We start from the raw sequence: 25,075 nt of genomic DNA on the forward strand, positions 1-25,075 counted from the left end.
AATTATTGACCAGGTGACAAAAACCATGGAAGGAGACTGTTATCTTTGTGCTCCTGGGGAAGCCGCTGAAGCTCTTGGGTAATGCGTGGCATTCAAGGCAAGCTGGCTCTGGTGTCCTAGTATAGTGAACAGTGGCCCCACACCACTGGGCAGCTTAGGCTCAGTGGTTGAGACCCTGAGCTCTGAAGTCCAAGAGAGGCATAGGGTGGAGTCCTGACTGTATGACTGAACTTGGGAAAATGACAAAATCTTGCTGAGCATCCTTATCCATAAGTGGAGAAGTAAAAATCCATTTCATGGCACTGCTGGGAAGACTCCCCAAGGTCACAGCTGTGAAGGGTAGGATAGCCCAATGCCTGGCACAGAGTCATGAGCTCAACAGACGGCAGCTACTATTCTTAGTGTAATGTCTTCCCTGGTGCTTGGTGACTGCAAGTGTTAGTGGAAGAGTTACCGTTCAGTTGTGTCTGACTCTTCGTGACCCCCTAGACTCTATGCAGCCCACCAGGCTCCTCTGTCCATGGGATTCTCCAGGCAAGAATACTGGAGTGGGTTGCCATTCCCTTCTCCAGGGGATCTTCCCGACCCAGGCATCGAACCCACGTCTCCTGCATTACAGGCAGATCCTTTACTGTCTGAGCTGCCTGGGAAGCTCTGGTGACTGTAAACTGTGACAGTTTCTGTGACAGTTATTCCATCACCGTCTTTTTTAAAATTATTTTATTTTATTTTTATGTATTTGGCTGTGCTGGCTCTGGTTGCAGCACTAGGGATTCTTTGTTGAGGTACACAGACTCTCTAGTTGTGGCGCACGGACTCACTAGTTGCATGCAGCTAGTTGCACTTATCTGCTCTGTGGCACGTGGGAGCTTAGTTCCTCAGCCAGGGACTGAACACACATCCCCTGCATCGCAAGGGGGATTCTTAACCACTGGACCACCAGAGAAGTCCCCATCACTGTCTTGAAGTCCAGAGTTGCCTCTACTTTCCTCCTAAATGTGGTTCTTAGCCCTCTCTAGTATTCCAAGGCATGACTTCACCCTATGGTTGGCATCACGTGAGAATGGCAGAAATGGTGCAAGGCTCTGGTGCAGAGTTGACAAAATGGTGGCTCAAGGGTGACATTTTGCTCCCAAATATTCATTGTGGCCCCAATAGTTTTGGCTTTTATACTTTCTTTTTCTTTTTTAAAAAAGAAGTGAATCAGTTATTTTTTGAAAAAGAAAAAGAAATGTAGAGATTTTGCTCAAACAGTCAGATGTTTGGCTTTGCTTGAAAAACTGAAAGACGTGCTTATCTGGGTCAATATCCCCCCAGGATGATAACTAGGGGGAGCCGAGTAGCGGCTGCCCCCTTTAGACAGGACACATGTGCTCCAGTGTGAATCAAATCTTACCTCTCCACGCTCGGCCTGCTTCATTCATCTCTGTTACGTTCTGCTCTAGCTCACTGGGCTGTAAAAGAGCCAACCCATGTCTGTGGCCATGTACCACCCGCTGGCTGTCTTGTGTCTTCTAGGATGCTGCCATTTTGCTTTCTGAATTGTCAGTTCCCAGGGGCCGTGGTTGAGGAGGGCTTCCTTGTCGTCTGCCGAGTTGCCCCACTTCATAGGAGTTCCTTGCTGGGCTCTGCATGTTTTTCCCAGGGTGACCATCAACAAACAGCCTGTCCCTCATTTATTTTCATTCCCTAACTCTAGGGAACAGGCAAATTTAGCCTTGGAGTACAGAATGAAGCAGGGCAAAGGCTAATAGAGTTTTGCCAAGAGAATGCACTGATCAGAGCAAACACCCTCTTCCAACAACACAAGAGAAGACTCTACACATGGATATCACCAGATGGTCAACATCAAAATCAGATTGACTATATTCTTTGGAGCCAAAGAAGGAGAAACTATACAGTCAGCAAAAACAAGACCGGGAGCTGACTGTGGCTCACATCATGAACTCTTTATTGCCAAATTCAGACTTAAATTGAAGAAAGTAGAAAAAACCATTAGACCATCCAGGTATGACCTAAATCAAATCCCTAATGATTATACAGTGGAAGTGAGAAATAGATTTAAGGGACTAGATCTGATAGAGTGCCTGAAGAACTATGGATGGAGGTTTGTGACATTGTACAGGAGACAGGGATCAAGACCATCTCCAAGAAATGCAAAAAAGCAAAATGGCTGTCTGAGGAGGCCTTACAAATAGCTGTGAAAAGAAAGGAAGCAAAAAGCAAAGGAGAAAAGGAAAGACATACCCATTTAAATGCAGAGTTCCAAAGAATAGCAAGGAGAGATAAGAAAGCCTTCTTTAGCGATCAATGCAAAGAAATAGAGGAAAACAATAGAATAGGAAAGACTAGAGATCTCTTCAAGAAAATTAGAGATATCAAGGGAACATCTAAGCATCACTACGAACAAAGCTAGTGGAGGTGATGGAATTCCAGTTGAGCTGTTTCATATCCTGAAAGATGATGCTGTGAAAGTGCTGCACTCAATATGCCAGCAAATTAGAAAACTCAGCAGTGGCCACAGGACTGGAAAAGGTCAGTTTTCATTCCAATTCCAAAGAAAGGCAATGCCAAAGAATGCTCAAACTACCGCACAATTGCACTCATCTCACATGCTAGTAAAGTAATGCTCAAAATTCTCCAAGCCAGACTTCAGCAATATGTGAACCATAAACTCCCTGATGTTCAAGCTGGTTTTAGAAAAGGCAGAGGAACCAGAGATCAAATTGCCAACATCTGCTGGATCATGGAAAAAGCAAGAGAGTTCCAGAAAAACATCTATTTCTGCTTTATTGACTATGCTAAAGCCTTTGACTGTGTGGATCACAATAAACTGTGGAAAATTCTGAAAGAGATGGGAATACCAGACCACCTAACCTGCCTCTTGAGAAATCTGTATGCAGGTCAGGAAGCAACAGTTAGAACTGGACATGGAACAACAGACTGGTTCCAAATAGGAAAAGGAGTACGTCAAGGCTGTATATTGTCACCGTGCTTATTGAACTTATATGCAGAGTACATCATGAGAAACGCTGGACTGGAAGAAACACAAGCTGGAATCCAGATTGCCAGGAGAAATATCAATAACCTCAGATATGCAGATGACACCACCCTTATGGCAGAAAGTGAAGAGGAGCTAAAAAGCCTCTTGATGAAAGTGAAAGTGGAGAGTGAAAAAGTTGCCTTAAAGCTCAACATTCAGAAAACGAAGATCATGGTATCTGGTCCCATCACTTCATGGCAAATAGATGGGGAAACAGTAGAAACAGTGTCAGACTTTATTTTGGGGGGCTCCAGAATCACAGCAGATGGTGACTGCAGCCATGAAATTAAAAGACGCTTACTCCTTGGAAGAAAACTTATGATCAACCTAGATAGCATATTCAAAAGCAGAGACATTACTTTGCCGACTAAGGTCTGTCTAGTCAAGGCTATGGTTTTTCCTGTGGTCATGTATGGATGTGAGAGTTGGACTGTGAAGAAAGCTGAGCACCGAAGAATTGATGTGTTTGAACTGTGGTGTTGGAGAAGACTCTTGAGAGTCCCTTGGACTGCAAGGAGATCCAACCAGTCCATTCTGAAGGAGATCAACCCTGGGATTTCTTTGGAAGGAATGATGCTAAAGCTGAAGCTCCAGTACTTCGGACACCTCATGTGAAGAGTTGACTCATTGGAAAAGACTCTGATGCTGGGAGGGATTGGGTGCAGGAGGAGAAGGGGACGACCGAGGATGAGATGGCTGGATGGCATCACAGACTCGATGGACGTGAGTCTGAGTGAACTCCAGGAGATGGTGATGGACAGGGAGGCCTGGCGTGCTGCGATTCACGGGGTCACAAAGAGTCGGACACGACTGAGCGACTGAACTGAACTGAACTGAACTGAAGGGAACATCTCATGCAAAGATGGTCACAATAAAGGACAGAAATGGTATGGACCTAACAGAAGCAGAAGATATTAAGAAGACATGGCAGGAATACACAGGAGAACTGTACAAAAATAATCTTCAAGACCCAGATATCATGATGGTGTGATCACTCACCTAGAGCCAGACATCCTGGAATGTGAAGTCAAGTGGGCCTTAGAAAGCATCACTATGAGCAAAGCTAGTGGAGGTGATGGAATTCCAGTTGAGCTGTTTCAAATCCTAAAAGATGGTGCTGTGAAAATGCTGCACTCAATATGCCAGCAAATTGGAAAACTCAGCAGTGGCCACAGGACAGGAAAAGGTCAGTTTTCATTCCAATCCCAAAGAACGGCAATGCCAAAGAATGGTCAAACTACCACACAATTGAACTCATCTCACATGCTAGCAAAGTCATGCTCAAAATTCTCCAAGCCAGGCTTCAACAGTATGTGAACCGTGAACTTCCAGATGTTCAAGCTGGTTTTAGGAAAGGCAGAGGAACCAGAGATCAAATTGCCAACATCTGCTGGATCACTGAAAAAGCAAGAGAGTTCCAGAAAAATATCTATTTCTGCTTTACAGACTATGCCAAAGCTTTTGACTGTGGATCACAATAAACTGTGGAAAATTCTGAAAGAGATGGGAATACCACACCATCTGACCTGCCTCTTGAGAAATCTATATGCAGGTCAGGAAGCAACAGTTAGAAATGGACATGGAACAACCGACTGGTTCCAAATCGGGAAAGGAGTATATCAAGGCTATATATTGTCACCCTGCTTATTGAACTTCTATGCAGAGTACATCATGAGAAACACTGGGCTGGATGAAGCACAAGCTGGAATCAAGATTGCCGGGAGAAATATCAATAACCTCAGATATGCAGATGACACCACCCTTATGGCAGAAAGTGAAGAACTAAAGAGCCTCTTGATGAAAGTGAAAGTGGAGACTGAAAAAGTTGCCTTAAAGCTCAACATTCAGAAAACGAAGATCATGGCATCTGCTCCCATCACTTCATGGCAAATAGATGGGGAAACAGTGGAAACAGTGTCAGACTTTATTTTTTGGGGCTCCAAAATCACTGCAGATGGTGAGTGCAGCAATGAAATTAAAAGATGCTTACTCATTTGAAGGAAAGTTATGTCCAACTTAGACAGATATTAAAAAGCAGAGACATCACTTTACCAACAAATGTCCATCTAGTTGAGGTATGGTTTTTCCAGTGGTCATGTACTGATGTGAGAGTTGGACTATAAAGAAAGCTGAGCTCTGAAGAATTGATGCGTTTGAACTGTGGTGTTGGAGAAGACTCTTGAGAGTCCCTTGGACTGCAAGGAGATCCAACCAGTCCATCCTAAAGGAGATCAGTCCTCAGTGTTCATTGGAAGGATTGATGTTGAAGCTGAAACTCCAATACTTTGGGCTAGCTGATGCGAAGAACTGATTCATTTGAAAAGACCCTGATGCTGGGAAAGATTGAAGGCAGAAGGAGAAGGGGACGACAGAGGATGAGATGGTTGGATGGCATCACTGACTCAATGGACATGAGTTTGAGTAAACTCCAGGAGTTGATGATGGACAGGGAGGGCTGGCGTGCTGCGGTCCATGGGGTTGCAAAGAGTCAGACATGATTGAGCAAACTGAACTGAACTGAACTGAACTGAACTCTAGGTAAACTGATGGCTGTGTCTGCTTCTGTGATAGCATTCCTGGCTTCACTTGGGGGCCAGTTTAGATGCAAAGAATATCAGGCGATATCAGATCACAAAGTCCAGAATCAAGTTCTTTCTGGGTTTGGTCATCCTGTGCCTGTGTTTCCTTATCATTATTGATTATGTCAACAAGCACTGAATTCACTGTAGTAGTGTTAGTCACTCAGTGTGTCCAGCTCTTAGCCGCCCCATGGACTAGAGCCTGCTAGGCTTCTCTGTCCATGGAATTCTCCAGGCAAGAATACTGAAGTGGGTAGCCATCCCCTTCTCCAGGGACTGAGCTCACTCGGTACTCATAAACACTACCCCATCTCCAGGGACGTGCTTAGCATATGTGACAGCTGAAGCAAATCATTCTTCATACCCCTTGCCTCTATATCATAAAATTTTCTCAGTAATTAGCATATTATAATCAGTAGTAATATTTCCTTGCTTTAGTCTTCAGTTTAAAATAATCAATGAACAATTAAAGAATTTATTTAACTTCAAAATATGATTCAAATTCAATAAAATATTTTACATAGGGAAGTAAAAGTTTCATTTACCAAATAACAACTATTACAGAGAGATTTGTCAACTGTCTCACAGAATTAAATTTTAAACAAAAAACAAAAACTTCAAGTGGTCACATGGTATGGAAGAGCTGAAGTACCCCAATTGTTTTTTGGCCTTGTTGATCACTGTTTATTTCCCATCTACTGTTTAGATGAAGGAATATGGCAAGCATAGTGGTTGGAGATATACACCACACCAGAAGCAAGGTTCAATCATTTCCAAATGGTGATGAACTTACTCTTGAGATGAATGGGTACAGCTAAGTACGTGTGTGTCAGTTGTTGACTGCGCAAATTCTCTGAGTGGATGTCTATGCCAAATACAATGTTTCTTAAAGGATGTCTTACTAAAATGTGCTAATCTGAAGCTTGTACATACACGAGTAAACTTAAGGAATAATTCAGAAATTCGATGGATGTTAGACCAATACAAGGTTTCTTTAGAGAGGAATGCATATTCCATCACGGCTGTAGCTTAGAACTCACAGAGAAAGGTGGTAATGAAAGGCAGAGACTCTTGTCTGTTTTGTTACTGTTTTTCAACCTTCTATAGACAATGCAGCCCTTCCCTGCCAGCATGGAAGGGTTCTGAGAGGGAGAGCTGGAGTGGACTCCTCCCACTGCCCCACCCTTGGTATGTCACTGCGCAGCTTTTAAGTTGATTTCAGCTTTTCATGGTTAAGACATTCTGGTCCAGTTTCCAAACACCTTTTGGCCTAGAACTTCAGTCGGAACCTTTCCACTCAATCTGGATCCTTGATGCAATTGCCTGCCATTCTGGCCTCCGGACCTTGCTGGCTTCTTCCCTCGGACTCAGCTCCCCACACCCACCCCTCATCTACCTCTGTCCTGCTGTCTGCTTTTTTGTCAGCTTACCATGCTTTTGCCCTTTCATGATTTCTCGAAAAATGAGCACCTGCCTGACCAAGAGGACTTAATAAGTTTTCTGCCTTGTTTAGCTGAGCTCTTGGCACAAATTCCACTGTTGCTGCCTAAGTCTCCATGTGACAACCACAGGGCAAGCATCATTTTGATAGGAGTAGCCATGGGGTCGGGTGCAGAGGGGGCCACCAGGGATGCACACTTGGCCTTGAGTATGACTCACTGGTGGTGCTAGCGACAACCTGCTCAAGGGCATGGATGGGTTACAAATGGCAGCCAAGCTTACCAATAACCAGGCTGAAAGAGGTGACAAGGCTGCAGATGTTGGGTTGGGTCTGGGATTTAATGCTTTATCTGACTCCATGCTATGTCTGCTGGGCTCCCACGGATGCTTTGGCATTCGCGATGTGTATTTCTTAGGACAGTATATTGCCCGATAGCAGAATTTATGGTCTTTAGTTCCAAGATGTCAATAAAATCACCTAGCCACGTGAGGGTTTTCTCCAGGACAGTCTAATATAGAACGCTTATCTTATTCAAGCACAACATCAGCTTTTAATATCCCACTAAATCTGCAAATCAATCCATGATTTTTAAGATTTCTTTGAGAGGAGGCTTAGGCAGCCTGCAGGTCCTTTATATATCCCGAAGATGATGATCAGTAACTTTATCAGAGAATCACACATGTCAGTAACCACACAGGCCAGTTACTGGGAATTGTTTTTCTTTGCTTTTGCTTAAAATTCTGACCTATTACTATCAGAAACAAGAGCTTTCAAAAAGAGTAGTGGTTGTGTCTCATCTTTCTGGAAAACCAAGACAGAGGTTCAATACTTCATTCTAAATTCTTGGCATACATTATTAACATATGTGTCTTTATTCATTTGCACCAAGGACCAATAACCCCAGGGTTTCATCTCAGTTCAAGTGAAATAATACAAAGGGAACATTTTAAGACGTAGCTATGATAGGCTGAATGATGACTATGTTGTATTTACTTAGCCCCTAAAATCTAACAAAATATCAATATCCAATCAGACAGGCTGCCTAACTCCACAAGATAAATTGTATGTATACAACATATACATAGTACAATGTATACATACATGTGTTACATGTATATTCATAAACATGTATGTGTATAGGAAATGTTTAGGATATAGACAAAGGGTTTATATCAATGTACTTGAAGAACAGTATTCAAATGATATTTTAAATATTCTTTTCCATACATGCTTGCTTTCTGCAATTCAGATGTTGCCCAGTGCTGCATAGCTGTTCTATGTTTCTAGGAGGTGGTTTTGAAAAACCTCGGGCACCTTCAAAGATTTTTTAAAGTGATTCCTTTATTCTCATAAAGAGGAGAAAGGCAGGTTAATCATCTATTGACTCCTCAGTCTTATTACTGGCATAAAGCTTGGGCTTTAGTAAATTTCCGCTTTTTAGTTACCCAACAAACATACATCAGCAGGAGGTGCAGATAAAGATTGAAAGATTAAGCTTTGTCACTCAAATGATAATTAAAAAGAGTATTTTAAACACACTGTAAATATACACAAGCCATCATAAAATCATCAAAACCCTGCCAGGGCTCACCACCTCCAGAGTATATAGATTATCAGGGAGAGGGATATTGATGTTAAGTCCTGCTTGTCTTGGAAGATTGTCATTAACTGTCCCAAGCCTGCACTCAGCCAGCCATCTGAGCTGGGGCAAGATGGGGAATCCGGCTTCACACATTCTAGTAGCAGATGAGTGGGATTTGGGACAAGCAGTTTAATATGCATTTAATTGTCATCCGTTTCTATCCCATTCCAAGATGCCTTAAAATATATTATTAATATTCTGAGCACTTAAATGAAAACAACAGAAATCAAGACTATGTTGTCCTGCTTTTAAAACATAATTTCATATACAGAAAGATTTGACTAGGGCAGATTAATTTCTACTAAACATTTCATTTATAACATGTCATAAAAAGACACATGAGCCCATGTATATTAGAAGCAAGCAGTAGCATCACCTTTCATAAAAAGAAAAGCTTGTCATCGCAATCTTATTAGGATGTCATGCATTGTTAAACTGGTAAAATATTTCTGTATATTCCAATTAGTGCGACCATTTACTGGCACAGACATTACAGCAAAAACTATCTTCTTTCAAAAAGTCCTTTCCACTGGGAACGAATCCTTTGTTTGACAATTCAGAGAACGTTATTTAGAGATTTTAATTGCTCAGTTGATCTGTGGCTGGATCTCAATAATCAAAACAATAAAATTGTTGGGTTTTTTCCTTTTTTTGACAACTGTAATAAAATGCTGGTAGTGTCCTGGGATAGTTAACTCGAGCTGGATTGACACTGTCAGATTCTTTCCCATATATCTTTTTTATCAACGGCAAACAGCCATTTTTTAAAAAGTAAGAAGTGCATGAATAACACTGCCATTATCCAGACATTCCAAATACAACTTAATGTCTTCATGAAGAATCCAACTGGACTGTCTATAGCAATCTCATCTGATTATCTATGAAAAGGAGCCATAATTTTTAACTGAAAAGAAAACAATTCTTCACATCAATTAGAAAAAGCCAAACACTTCAATAAACATGGGTAAAAGAACTGGACAAATATTTTACAAAAGAAGACATGTAAATAAACTGTTAAATAGAAGAAAACACTTCTACCTCATTAGTAATCAAAAAATGTAAATGAAATCAAGGAGACACTGTTTTCCTAATCTGTCAAATTGAAAACACACACACACACACAGAGGCATGCTCACAAACTACTGGGGGAAGCTATATAATCAGTTCAACCTTTTGGAAGAATATTTTGGCAACACGTATCAGAAACTTTTAAAATGTGCATCTTCTTTGACTCAGTAATTCAATTTCTAGTAATTTAAGGTGATAGAAACACACATAAATTTCAGCCAGGAATACTTATCCTGGTGTTTTATATAACATGAAAAAAAAAAAAAGGAATTAACCTAAGTGTTCAACAACAGGAGAAAAATGAAATTAATACAGGATGTCTATACAAGGGAATTCTAGTTTCTACTAATAATCATGTTCTCAGGGAATAAAGATATGAAAAACTGCTTATGATATAATAAGTGAAAAAAATTATAATTTTGCTTTAAAAAGTATATACATAACAACAAGGACCTGCTAAATAGCACAGGGAACTATATTCAGTATCTCTTAAAAACCTATAATGGAGAAGAATTTGAAAAAGTGATTGACTTAACTGAATCACTGTATAACTGAATCACTTTGCTGTATACCTGAAATTAACACAACATCATAAAGCAACTATATTTCATTTGTTTAAAAAAAGTATATACATATGTATGCAAGTATTTTAAAAAGACTGGGAGATAATACACTGAAAAACATTCATAGTGGTTATCTCAAGGTGATGGGATTATAGGAGATATCTCTTTTCAGTTCTACATGTCTTTAAATTTACAAAAGTGATTCAATATAGTGAAGATTACATGCTTATTTAAAACATGCTCATGGAAAAAGCAAACTCAGAAATACTGTTTATTTTTAAATGTTCCCTACCCTATATTTGAAATAATTTCCCTTATGGAAAGTACACTTAGATCTAAATAAATTGCTTTTCTGAAGAAGAGTCTGGGGTGTGTACACAATGGCAAACTTTACAGATACATGGAAATTAGGCATTTTTAAAAGCTGACAAGGCTGGACCTAGATGTTAGGCTGGTCAGGCTGCATAGTTTGTTCATTTTACAATGTTAACGTGCTGGACGGAACGCAGGACGCCCGAAACATGACATTTGGTGCCAAAGGAAACCGAGCACTTGGTTCAGCACAAACAACTGGCTGTCCTAACAGTCCACAGGAGAAACACAAACCAGCAAGGCTATGCACTTAATCCTGATTTTTAAAATTCCATCAACGGGGAAATTTTTATTTTAAATATTCATATTCAGAAGAAGAGTTTCTCTCAGCCATTATTACCCCTTTCTCAACCCCCAAACACAAATACACAGGGACATTCTGACTTCTTTTTTTCAGGGTCTGCGAAGCCCTGGCATGAACTTGGGGACCACACCCACTACCGAAATCCCAGGCCCGGCTTGACCGTGAAGATGGTGACCATTACGACCTTGCTTAGGAGGTGAGATGTTTCACAGTCACAGGGTTTTCCACTCTGAGAGTGAAAATTCATTAATCTGCCAACTAAAGAGTCAGGGCAGAGACAGGTCCTCTTATCTTCTCTAACTTTATCTGCCTCCTGCCCAGCATCTGTGCTTCTGCATTTTTTTTCTTTTCTCCTGGATTCCACTTGGGAAGAAAGGCCTTCTGATCCTTGAGAAGGCCGTCAATTCTGGTCTAATTTGAAGGATGGGGAGGAAGGGCATGCACAAGGAATGGAATAGAACATGTATGAGAAAAAGAAAAATGTATATTGGGCAGGTCAACAGTTATTGGTGGACTTCCACCTGCCAATGCAGGGGCCGCAGGTTCAAGCCCTGGCCCAGGAAGATTCCACATGTCGTGGGGCAACTAGGCTTGTGCACCACGATGACTGAAGCCCGCACGCCTAGAGCCTGTGTTCCACAACAAGTGAAGCCACCTCAGTGAGAAGCCTGCCCACTGCAATGAAGGGTAGCCCCTGTTTGCAGCAACTAAAGAAAGCCTGCATAGCAACAACGACCCAGCAGAGCCAACAATAAATAATAAATAAATAAAAATTTTAAAAAATAGTCATTGGTCTACTGACTGAGCACTCACTATGTGCTGAGTGCTTTATCTCATTTGCATATTATCTCATTTGATTTTGCACATCACAGAATTCCAAACTACAGCCTTGTAAAGTCCTTCTGTCCTCAAACTCCAGCTAGGATAATTCATTATGACCATCAATATTAAGGCATGTTTCAAAATACAAAGTGTAAGAACTAGTTCAGCTGCGGATTTCTTCATTTTTAATACTGGGGGATGGTTCAGACTCATGTCTAGACAGAAGGTAAAAATGGCCAGCTCTTCTTTCTGAACTACAAAGATGGGTTGTTGTTGCTAAGCCATGTTTGATTTTTGCGACTCCGTGGACTGTGGCCTGCCAGGCTCCTCTGTCCACGAGATTTCCCAGGCAAGAATACTAGTGTGGGTTGCCATTTCCTCCTCCAGGGGATCTTCCCAGACTAGGGATTGAACCTGTGCCTCCCGCACTGGCAGGTGAATTCTTTACCACTGAACCACCAGGGAACCCTGAAGATGGGGAAGCTCTTCTAAAACAGGAAACCCACTGTGTGGCACTAGTAGCCAGTCTGGCGAGGAGGCGGATTAACGCTGGGGGAGGGGCACAGAGCTGCAGCCTGGGCAAGGGAAGACCGAACATCTTGTCCCTGAGCCATGCCTCACTCACACTGAGGTTTCTGAGACTGCTTTTATTCCAAAGCTTAAATTTTCAAATGCAAAGCAGAATCTGCCATTCCCGTCCTCCTCTGAAGCCTGCGAGCCGTACCGCCCCCCAACCTCCTCAGACCCCAGCTTGCTAAGCGGCTGCATTTATAAATGACTAGAAGAAACGCTTTATGCTTGGCCACCCCTCCAGCAGCAGACAACTGGCTTTCTCTGCGGTGTTCAGTGAGCCCCACCGAGCCACTGCCAATGCCTCATTAGAACGCAAGACACTCCCGCCGGCCCTGGGCGTTGGATGCTAGCCGCCTGTGGTCCGCATCTGTAGTCATGACAGCCGGCCCAGACTGTTGCCTTCCACTGAAGACCGAGTACATGATCCACTGCAGTTAATCAATAGGATAATGGAATGAATCAATAGGAAAGATTTTTAGAAGGTCTTAATTAAAGAAACACTTGCAGATACAAATGATGTCTTCAATCTATTGATAGTGCCAAGGTGAAGGGTTAAACACAAACAAAACCATCAACTTTATTTTGCCAGCATGCCTTCCACGAGAGAACAACCCAGTAGCCTCCTGGCCCCAGGGTCGGCCCATTAATCAGTTCCTTGTCAATTTCACGGCCACACTGTATGGGAAAATCAGGCTATGATCAAAAATTTTAATTACTAAACAGCGGCTCAAAACAACAATGAAAAATAGATCCGCACACACCCTGGCTGGTTCTCCTCGGCCCCTAAAGTGGGAGCGGCCTTCTCCATAAAAACCAGATCTGCACACAAACTCCCCTTCTGATGGGATGCACCAAATTAGAATAATTAAAGAAAGTCTAAATTGATGGATCCCACTTAGGCAGGGGAATTCTCCAGTGGGCCTTCTGCTCAAACATGTTACATCAATATTTTTGATTCCCTAGACACCCCTGCAGTAGGTACTGGTTTAAAGAGACATCAATCTCTGATGTCAGCATTTATCTAATGAACCTTCAAAAATCAATGTCCAGGATGGCCTGTTACACGCCGGCACCCCGTTTGCCCACTATCCCTAGCCTTACCGGTGAGAACTTGAAGCCCTAATAAAGAGGACACATGGGCTCAAGTGGTCAGGCGGGATGGTTAGACCAGAAGAGGTTGGGATCCTATACTCAGTTTCAACCCTGAGAACTCAAAGGACACAGGGACGAAATGAGGAAGCTGAGAGAACCCCCTAAGCTTTCCGAGGGTCTCCTGATTCCAGACAGGTACATCCCCAAACGATATGATTCTTCAGATCATCCTCTCTCCAAATGCACCTTCCCCTTTCATAGGTTCACTCCCTTGACTGTTGCCTGACAGGACTCTGGTCCCATTCCTGACAGCTATGGTAATTTTCTGCTTTTTGGGATTCTATTTATCTCCACTCCACAGGAGGCCCGTGCTTAGCCCTTCTCTTGTTAGTGTTTATGCTCAGCTCACCCTCACCCTTCTGTGAAGAGGGCTCCTTGACACTGATATCTTGACACCCTAACAGGCAGAAGAGAGGGCCTAAGTTTGTTTCACTTCTTTTTGCCTCTTTAAAATAAATTGGCCTGTATGGGCTGCCATGAGGCTGAGCTATTTCGAATGCATAACTCGGGGTGACAGGTATGCCATTCAGCAGGCCAGGGCTTGGCCCGCCTTATCATCTCTGCTTTCATTCGCTGCGGTTCTCTCTCTCCTGACTGCAAGAGTCCGTCCTGAGAGCTGCGCGGAGCTCGGGTGCTTGTAAGATGATGCGTGGTGTAGGATGAATTCGTTGGTGCACGATTCCTGTCTGTCTCCTGGAATACAGCTTTCAGCAAGCCCCTCGTGCCAAGTTTGAGTCCAATTAAACTACAATGAGAGGTACCATGATTTCATTTGCTTGGATTGTCACATTTCAGAAGTTCAGTAGCCTGCAAAATGTTCGCTGTCTCTCATTAAGCCGGTTCCAGCAACTGTGTAAAGTCTCTAATTTAGCCGCTTTTTTATACTCTGCTTTCAGCCCTGAAAATGGCTGCCTGCAGGGAAGAACCTCTGCTGTCCGTCGTATTAGAAAGTGTTTCTGACCATACGGAGAGAATAGCAAAACTGACCCTAGGACAAAAACGAGATGACAGTCTGAGGGTTCCAGTTACATTTGTCTAGCGTTTCTCCGGAAGAATCCTTGCTTCAGAGAGGAGGTGTGTTTGCGTGTGTGCGTGCATGTGTACATATGTGTGCACATGCATTCATGCACATGTGAACACGTGTGCACGTGTGTACATATGTTTGGGGGAGGAGTATATTCTATGCTAAAGAACTCTTAGTATGGTGATCGCAGTTTCAGAACCACAAATAAAGACCTATAAGGTTTTCTTTTTTCCTGATACAAATGTTTGTTTCTTTAAAAATCCTCTAATGATGGGACTTTCTGGTGGTCCAGTGGTGAAGACTCCATGCTCTCAATGTGGGGTGGGGGGTGGGGCCCTAGGTTCGATCCCTGATCAGCAAACTAGATTGTGCATGATGCAACTAAAGATCCTGCATTACACAACTAAGACCCGGAGCAGCCAAATAAACAAAATAATAATAATAATTTAAAAATTTAAAAACCTAACAAAAGCATAAAGTTTCATTTAGATAGACATTAAAAAATGAATTGCCTTTAGTCAAAGAGTGCTATAGGAAATCAGAGTTGCCCTGAAATTCTGAAATGTATTAGACAACTGGGTTGATCTCATTTGAGTCTTGGTTGGGCTTAAGGAGGAAAAAAAAAAAAAATCACCATTCTGTAGACTGTGAATATGCTAATTTCTATTATGGCTCTGGTATGACAAGGAAATTGCTATACAGATGCCATTCATGACAATTACAGTTTACTGATGGAGTACTAGATGCCAGGCACTGTGTGAAGATCTTACATACAGAATCTCACTCCATCCTCTCAATAATCCATTTTCCAGATGAGAAGACTGAGGCACAGAAAAAGTTAACTTACTCAAAGGCCTGGCTGGCAGGAGAAAGAACCAGGAGTCAAACCTAGGTCTCTCTGACTCCAAAATCCATCTTTCCAACCATTTTGCCCTACATTTCAAAGGCAAAGGTTGGCTCGATCCCTGTTAGATTCACAAAATACAGACCAGCAGGTGCACAGTGGCAGTTGCATCTGTCTCGCTTAGCTCGGAGCAGAGACGAGCATGGCCACTGAGTCGATTTCAACCTTGGCTAACGTATTCACTTTGGTAGACAGGAAACTTCTGGAGTTCCAATCCTACTAACCTCTCCATTTTGAAAAATAACACTTCTGAGTAGGGTTCCTTTTCTAATTCCAAAAGAAAATTTGGAAAATGTAGAAATGCCCAAAGCAGAAAATTTAAATCACGTATAATTCCAACACTTAGATATAATCACTCTTGGTGCAAATTTTCTACTGGTCTCTCTCTTTTTTTTTTCGGTCTATAAAACTTATGATTTCCAGGATTATTGGCTCAGTGTTGGGTATTTTTCTCAGTGAACATACACATCGACCTATACCATGTGCTTTCTATGGGTAGATGTGTTTATAATCACCGGATTAAATCAGCCACTTCTTGAATGTGAAAGCCCTGGTTCTTTCAAATGTGCTGTCATCTCAACTGATTCCATAGAGGCAAAACAGGGAACTTTCTTTTTTTTTGTTTTAGGTCCAGGTGCTGAGAACAGCCCCAGCTGGTTGAGAACCGAAGGTCAGAGAGGCCCTGAGTCTGGCTGAATGTGCCAAGCTCTGAATCCCAGAGGCTTAAAATGTAATCAGAGTTCCTCCTACCAGCTCAGAGACCCACGGATCTTCTAGTATTCCTTAAAAAAAAAAAAAGAAAACGCTCAATATAAAACTGAAAAGATCAGTTTAATTATGTATTCGTAAAAACTAATCAAGATCAAAAAACGCTTTCATTTTCCTGGGTAATTTTTTTTTTTTTTAAACATATATGGTTGATATTCTAGCTCAGAAGATGGAAATGATACTTCGGCCTACAACAGTCAAGGGTTTTACAGAACGGGGGCTGATGCTCTTGGCCTGGCCCTGCGAAGGGTGTGATGAACACGGTCTGAAATCAATATCAGGGAACAGTTACTGCATCTCAATATTATTTGCCGAGATGGGCTGCTGGAAGGGGATGCGGGAAGAGAGAGGTATGTCGATAGCTTTAACGAAGCACTCCATAGCCATGCACAAAGGGAGGTCAAATAACTATCAGCAGACCAATCCCCATTGTAAGTAGTAAAAATGATAAAATCAATATTATTAAATAAAAAGTTAGCACTGCTATTGAACCCTCTCACGGTCTTGGCAGTGCCTGGCTGAAAATGAAGGAGGCTATTTTCCAATCTCTTTAGGGGCAAATGTTTAGGATCAGAAACATTTGCAAAACAGAAGAGGAGAAAAGAGGTATTTTTCACACAGAGACTGAGCCACGGGAACATCTGAACAACAAGGCCAGGTAACTGACACCTCAGAAGACGACGACCCCTCCCATCCAGGTGAACATATACGTTCTGAGGGCCACAGAAGGCGACTTAATTTAGAACTGGACTTGGCTCCTTTGTCCTTCAGAGTGACAGAGGTCGGGCTGCCTCAGGGCTTTCCAGGAAAAGAGAAAGGTCCTACTTGCTGTCTTTTCAGATCTTGAGAATTAGAAATGTACCAGAAAAAAAAAAAAATCATGGAGGACAAATAGGAAACAGGGGAAAAAAAAAAAAAAAGGAAAGCCAAAGGAAAAAGGGGAAGAAACAAGGGCATTCAACAGCCGAGGACTGACCTGTTCTTGTCAGCCCAGAGGACTACGGGGAAGCTTAGGGAAGCCAAGGAGGCGTTGTTGTTTGCTGGTGCTGGGTGGTTAATTGTGTAAACCAAAGGCAGCCTATAGCAGGTATTGAAAAAGATAAATTTAGACTAAAGATAGCCCGGCCAAAAATTCCTATGAAAGCAGCAAGCTCCAGTCATATCTGGAGGAGGAAAGGAGAAAAAAAAAAAGAGAGAAGAAGATGAAGAATGGGTAAAACTGAGTGACAGCCCGGCGGCAAGCCTGCATTTGCTGCTCTGACCTGCATTTAAACACAGAACTGCTTAGCCTTTTGAACACCTAAAGTTGGCTCCCTTGTTTGCATTTCATAGAAACTACTATAGAAAGTAAACAAGAACCTTTGGTGAATTATTTAGCATACAAATAAACCAGCGATGAAGGCTAAGTAGGCCTATATGAACTAACTGGATTGAAATATTCATCTGTAAATAACCCTCCAATCTGGTGCTTTCACGTACAAATACTACATGGAACATTAGACACAACTAGCTTCTAGGGATATTTAGGCTCACTAGAGAGCAATTTTTATGTCTCCTGGCATCTGTGGCTAGTGATATGGACTGACTGTTAATATAACCTACATAAAATTTATGTGAACACTCACGGAAATAGGAACACACTGTCAGACAGCTGGTGTCTGATTCGAAGCACATGCGGGTTTTATATGCACTGCGTAAACTAACCTTTGCAATAAAGATTTAGCAGGTTTATTAGTTTAGGAAATCGCTATAATTAAGGATAATTCATAATGGCCGCTTATCCACTCTCCAGCAATAGCTAGCTTCATTTAGGCTCCATTTCTTTGAGCCATAAATAAGTGAGCTGCTATCTTCTGCACAGATGTGCCATTCAACCTGTTCATGTTGGCTGGTTTTTGCTTGTGTTTTAATCAAAAGCATTAGTAGATAAGACTATAAAAAGCACAGTCTTTGAAATAAATTAGCAAGAAATGCACAGGTGAAGTTTTATTTTTAACTGCTCAAAAAGAAAAAAAAAAAGGTAACCTCTCCCTCCAGAGGTAAAACAATTAAAAATAAATAATCCTTTTAAATGTACTTAAAGGAACTTTCATTTACAAACCCAAGGAGAGAGAAAGTGATGGAGCAATAACATTAATGAAGGCTGAAGAAATATGAGTGTGACCTCTCTACAGTATTTCCATTTAACTGTGCATGTAATTAAAGCCTGACCTTTGCAAGGCAGCACACTCGGCCTTGCTGCAGCTTCCCCTGTGATTCAAGATCCTAGCCCGGGCTTCGGGGATGGGAGCCTTCCACAGCTCCCTCCCTCTCTCTCCTGCCCCCAGTGTCTGCTCTGAGGGATGGCTGCGCGGGCAATCTGTCCCCCTGCCGGGACACCTTTCCTCAGCAGTACCTGACACTCTTCTTTCATTTATCCACGCCATCTTTGCATTACAGCCCCTGCCCTTTGCAAATACTCAGGGCGTGAGTCAGCGAAAGGCAAGCAGTGCCAGAATTTGGGTCCCAGTCGTCAGCATCCCCGATGCCGATGAATTGGTGAGCGTGCCCCAGGTGAGGGGCACTCCACTAAGTCCTCTCTGGTTCTGGTCTCAACAGCAGGGCAAAGGAGACTTTCTTCTCGCGAGCGGGAAGCTTCCCCATAGGGAATTGTGGCTTGACTGACATGGAAAGTTGGATTGATCTGAAGGGTGATGCTCTACAGAGACTTATGGGTAGCTTTGTTCTTGAGGTTTTCTTGATTGTGGGGTTAATCCCACTATAATGCAAAGGGTGTTGGTCTAAGAGTTGGAAGGTCTGGGATATGTTTCCCAGCTGTGTTACCTGTCATCTGCTGTGTCCCCAAGAGAGCCAGTCAGCCTCCCTAAGCTTCGGGCTCCCCTCTGCAAAGTGGGTCATCATCACCTGTCCCACCTACGGCAAGGACTGCTCTAAGGACTCTGGGAAACACTGCCCACAAATCTCCTGGGACAGGAAATTCAGCCCAGCCAGTTGGTAATGGGACCTCTCCATCTCCAAGTTTTCTGGTAAGAAAGCAGGGCCAATGGTATCTGCCTAGTCACCTCACCAAGTTAAGAGGATCAAAATAATAATGTATGCGAAGTGGATAGTCAACCCAGAAGAGTACCGCTGTGCTCTTATTTGAACCAAGTCTCCTCTTGAGAATCTCCAAAGGTGCTGCTGGCCCAAGGGTCCCAAAGACACCAGTGTCCCTCACAATCACTCGGGCCAGAAGCAGATTGGTGAAGAGGATTTGAGGAGGCTGAGGCAATGCCAAGTGTTGGTGGGCACGATACAAAAATGGGCCGGGAGCATCAATTTTGAAAAATTACATCTTGGGACTTTCCTGGTGGTCTAATAGTTAAGGATCCACCTTGCGGTGCTCTGTGACAACCTAGAGGGGTGCGATGGGGTGGGAGATGGGAGGGGGTTTAGGAGGGAGAGGACGTGTGTACACTGTGGCTGACTCATGTTGATGTACGGCAGAGGCCAACACAATATTGTAAAGCAACTGCCCTCCAATTTAAAAATGAGAGAGAGAGAGAGGAAAATAATCTGCCTTGCAATGCAGGGGACTTGGGTTCGATCCCTGGTCGGGGAACCAAGATCCCACATGCCACAGGCAACTAAGCCCACAAGCCACAACTACTGAGCCTGCGCTCTGCAACTAGAGCGTGTGCACAACAAAAGATCCCGCGTGATGCATCCAAGACCCAACGCAGTCAGATTAAATGACTAAATGAATATTTTTAAAAAACAAGTTAAAAAAATCTTCATACCCAAAAAGCTTTTTGATTCCTGGGAAGGTAGTACAGGTGGGTGAATTATCTCTGTGAGCAGTGACTAGGGAGGGCCAGTGATAAGGTAGAGTAAACTCTCCAAAAGAAACTTCTCTCCCAAAGCACTCTCATTGAGAACTTGGGTATGGAGCTAAAACTGAGGATGTGAGCATCATCTGATACATTTTTAAAATTGTTTATCTGTTACTGGCTGTGCTGGTCTTCGTTGCTGCACAGGCTTCTTCTCTAGTTGCGGTGCACAGGCTTCTCACTGAGGTGGCGTCTTGCTGCGGGGCGTGGGCTCTAGGGTGCGTGGGCTTGAGTAGTTGCAGTTCCCGGGCTCTAGAGCACACACTCGGGAGTTGGGATGTCCGGGCTTAGCTGCTCCCGAGGCTTGAGGGATCCTCCCAGACCAAGGATCAAACCTGTGTCTCCTGCATTGGCAGGCAGATTCTTTAGCACTGAACCACCAGGGAAGCCCCGTCTGATGCATTTTTGGTGACAGATTCTGGTAGCTGGTGTCCTGGCCAGGAAGCTGGCACACACACAGAAGAGCAACAGATAGACGGAGAAGAGAAAGGGTAACTATGAAAAACATTAGCACCACTCAGCTGTCCCTGGCCACTGGGCCCCCTGTCAGGGCCACTGTGGCCATCCAAGGAGAAGAGGCGGGCAGGAGCTGGAGGACTTCCAGAAGAACCTGTGCACATCAGAGCAAGGAGACTGTAGCCGGGAAAAGCCCCTGGCTTGCATTGCATCACCAAGGCCCCAAGAAGTAGTGTGACCTTGGCTCTCACATGAACAAAATAAGCCAAGAGTTCCCTTTAGGTTCAGTTCCGGGTACCTGGTAGGCTCACCTGTAGCTCCACGATGGTAAGTGGCCCACTCTCTTTTTAAATTCACAGACACGCCTACGTAATCAGGTATGCACTGGGAGATTTACATCCCATTACAAAAGGGATCTTGGCAAAATAAAAATCTAATGCCACGGGTTGTAAAAGAGCACTGGATCACAGAAACAGGGAGCGAGTGGGGTCAGGGAATGGGCTGGCCCTTCCCCATTCCAGCCTTCAGACTGAAAGTATTAGCCCAAAATGAGGAACATATTTATCAGGAAAATCTTTTATTCTTTTAAAATCGAGTTTCCTTTAGGAGTCAAAGTTCACAGGAACATTTACCATTCTGGGGGCACAAATTGACATCTTTAATAAGGCTTCTGGAAATTCAGAATTTAAATCATGGTTAGAATGATAGGGTCAAAACATGTCAAACTGAGAACCTGGGGTCAAAAAAAAAAACTGTTTTCATTATCGTTGAATAGCTTTAAAACATTCTTAGCCTCCCCAAATTATAAACTAAAAGAATCTTAAAACCAACAAATAGGCCCCAGGGTTTTCTAAAGAAAAATCTCGTTGCAAGGGTCTGCCTAGAGAGGAGAATAAATGTTTAAATATAGACAGCTCAAATAGAGGTGGTAGCAATCAGAGTAGCTGCAGCATTAGTAATAGTTTAAGCTATATGTAACCAGTTTTGAGGAAACAAAGAGCTTCAGAAACACAAGGTGCTCTAGATTAAGCTCCTAGAAGGAAAATTAGTAGAGTTGGTACAATTGACATAAATCAAGGACATATTCAGGGCTTCCCAGGTGGCAGTAGCGGTAAAGAACCCGCCTGCCAATGCAGGAGACGTAAGAGAAACGGGTTCAATCCCTGGGTCGGAAAGATCCCCTGGAGGAGGGCATGGCAACCCACTCCAGTATTCTTGCCTGCAGACTCCCACGGACAGAGGAGCCTGGTGGGATACAGTCCATAGGGTTACACAGAGTCGGACATGACTGAAGTTACTTGGCACAGCACAAGGACATTTTCACCTATGACAAAGGTAGGTGGCAAAAATGATAGCAGTGGAATAGGCCAAGAGGGCTCATTTGAGGGGGGACATATTATGGTAATTCTTTTCTTTAAAAATGATGACTTTAAAATAGTCAGAAAAAGGATTTGCAAGATGAGCCTCCATATGCCACTTACAAACATCAACAGCAGCGATACTGATCACTGTTACAGAAAACAGATTCTTGATTATGGGTTTGCTTTCCTTTCACCATCCTGCTAATCTGCACATAAGTCTCAGGACCCCCCCTATCTGAAACCCTTGGATCCCCAATATGGTTACACTCATCCCTGGGGTCAAAAGAGTCCTTCTGGGTAAAAGGAGAGCTCTAAATGCCTTTTGCCCCAATCCCTGATGGGGACCCAAGCAGGTTTTTACTCTTATCATGTATGCTTAATTGTCACCTCAAATCTCTTTCATAACTTTCCAAGTAGATGACAGGACACACAGCCAGGCTTTAATGACCTCAAGATTAATTAAAACAAAGATGGCATATCCCGCGTGGTAACAGAGTGGATTTCAGGACCTGACCACACAGTTCTGTTTGCATCTCCAGCCCAACTGGGAAACAGCAGGTCCAGCATACAGCCTGTATTTTCCCCCTCCCACCCCAGTGATTCCCTCTGAATCTCTTTCAGTGAAGAAAAGCAGATTCTTAGCCAGAAATAACAAGCCTCTCCAGCATAAAAGATAAATTTAAGCATCCCCCCCACCGCGCCTTCCTGGCTACCTCCTGCCCTTTGCCTGGTGCCCCTGACATCAACAGCTTAGCAGTCATATTTTGCTAACTATCAAAAGTGGATTCATTTGATTTGCAGATGGGGACCCCTATTGGTGTGAAAAAAATCCCAGGGAAAGAAAATGGAAACCAAACACAGCCTTCTTAACCAAATAAGTCTGAACTTAACCAAGAAAAAGACACAACACCCAGAGTTTGATTTCACCAAGAAAAGTACAGGGAGAGTGCTGAAATCCTCTCCCTGCCCCGCACCATCCACCGCAACAAACACCCCTCTGGGAAAAGCCTCTGCTCTCCCCAGAGAGGCTCTGAAGTCGACCCCCTGACACCGCCCCCCCCACCCCCCCGGCCGGGGGCACGCGTGCGCACGCGTCACTCCAGCCGCTGGTGTCACGGGCTGCCGTCCATCTCTGCTGACAGATCTCCGTGTTGGGCAGGATTTCCAATCCTTCATGACTCTCTATTTGTCACTGCAGGTGAGTGGTGGCACTCAGCCTGATCCCCAGCCACTTTCACAGTTACTTATCTGTCTTTATGGATTCATCCTGTGTGTCAAGCCAGCGCATAACAGCATTACTGTCAGGGTGACAGAACTGTCCCCAGAGTGCCACAAATGATTCTCCCTCCTTATGGCTGCTAGCAGGGCACGCGCGGTGAGACTGCCTCGTCGCACTCACATCCTTTCTCCAGCCCGAGCCTGGTGCCGCCACCTCCTCCTGCATGGAGAGCGAGCTAAGGATGGGTTTAGGGGAGATGTGTGGTCTCTAAATATCAGAAGGAAAAAGGAGGCGGGGCCGGCACTCACCCCTGCCCGCAAGGCACCCAGGCTCTTGTCACCTGCGCAGAGGTGGGACATCCGAGTGATGAACATCCACCACTGCGAAGGCCCGAGAGTGGAGAACCCCCCTCCTCTCCAGCCCCTAAGGCCTGTCACTTGGCCACCCTCCCCAGCCCACATACAACAAGCAGAGAGGGAACCTCAAGGCTGCTCCCCGCCAAGCCTGTAAATCTGAACGGCCATGGATGGCAAGCAAAGACCCGAATGTTGTCATTTTTTTAGAGCAGAGATATTAACTGGAACTAATAATAAATAAGGACTTGGAGGGCACGTTGGATTTGCCAAATGATTTGTAATCATTTTCGGGAGCTGACTGCTTCAAAAATAACATCTCATTTCTTTTCTGTTTTGAGACGGGAGCCCCTGCTCCATTTTCCCCCCCACGCTTCCTTCGGAATGTAATTTTGACAGCAACGTGGTGCCTGTGGCCATGTTAGTCGGAAGGAAGGTTTCTGCCTTTCCTTTATTTTAATCCCACAACAGTGTGCTGAAATTAACACAGGAAGGGGAACACAGGAGTTTTTATTGCCACTGAGAACTTGCTCAAAGATTCTACATTAAGCCACGCTAGTGTCAAACCAGGCCCACAATCCTCTCACTGGCCTGCCCAGTGACCTTCTAATGCCAGCCCCCAGTTTCACAGATCCCTCCAAAATCAAGGTCAGCAGAGCCTAGCCCTGCTCACTAGGGCCATCACACTATTATTTGGGGGCTTCAATAGATGCAAATAAAAAAAATAGTCAACAAGACATTCTACTCACCAGGTGGGGTCGGGGATGATAGTCTATTGGAAGGTCAACTGGAATACAAGTGCAAGGCGGGGGCGTGCACACACACACACAAACACACGCGCCAGTTCAGACGTGTCTTGCACTCCGCTTTGTTCTTACCCTGATGAGCGCTCACTGTCTTGAGTTTTTTTTTTAAAATAAGTTCAATCTGATTTCTGACACTGGAAAAACAAACCTAAAAGCAATTTAGAAAACACCTGCCCATGAAGTCAGATGGCAAAATATCTAAAGCTTCTCTCGAAATCTGTGACCTCAGAGGCTGACATGGTTTGATGGGAAATTTAATGTAATAGGCTGCGAAAGCCAAGAGGCCTGTTGTCAGCAATGAAGTCTGAAAGTTAGCAGAATTAATAACACTGTACAATGGAAGAGCCCTCAAGGGACAGGGCTGCAGAACCGGGGCAGTGGGGAAAAATGACTTTTGAAGTCATTTCACTATGACATTCTGTCATCACTGCTAAACGGAAATAAAAAATCATCCGAATCGCCACATGTTTCTTTGTGTGTCCTTCCCTTATCTAATATAAAGTAATAACACCCCACCCAGGCTGGGAATGGACCCTCGAGGGATTCCCAGCGCTCCATTTTGAATCGCTAAATGCAATAAGAATAAATGCAAGTAGGAGTCTGTTTAGCAGAGAGCGATGCCTGGTCTGCTGCCCATCGAAAGCCAATAAATCTCAATGCTTCAACAAGAGATGAAAATAGTTATCTCATCATTGCAGTGCCAGGGTGAAATTTTCTCTGAGCCAGAGTATTTTTATAGATGATTTATGTCCGGGA

At 43.6% G+C, this 25,075-nt stretch overlaps 1 protein-coding gene and 1 long non-coding RNA gene across 4 annotated transcripts in view; one reads left to right on the plus strand and one right to left on the minus strand.

The window, feature by feature from the left end:
* FTO (FTO alpha-ketoglutarate dependent dioxygenase) overlaps window positions 1–25,075 on the minus strand; it is a 426,125-nt gene that overhangs the window by 34,570 nt on the left and 366,480 nt on the right. The gene's annotated exons all lie outside the window — the stretch shown is intronic.
* On the plus strand, window positions 13,877–17,133 carry LOC120873228. Of its 2 annotated transcripts, XR_005723417.1 has the most exons (3): window positions 13,877–14,316; window positions 14,456–14,633; window positions 16,116–17,133. It is a non-coding gene; the product is annotated as an uncharacterized LOC120873228 (long non-coding RNA). The 2 variants fall into 2 exon arrangements; XR_005723418.1 differs by lacking the exon at window positions 14,456–14,633.

Source organism: Oryx dammah, unplaced genomic scaffold (assembly GCF_014754425.2).
Source record: "Oryx dammah isolate SB20612 unplaced genomic scaffold, SCBI_Odam_1.1 HiC_scaffold_13, whole genome shotgun sequence".
In the NCBI taxonomy this organism is placed as follows: domain Eukaryota; kingdom Metazoa; phylum Chordata; class Mammalia; order Artiodactyla; family Bovidae; genus Oryx; species Oryx dammah.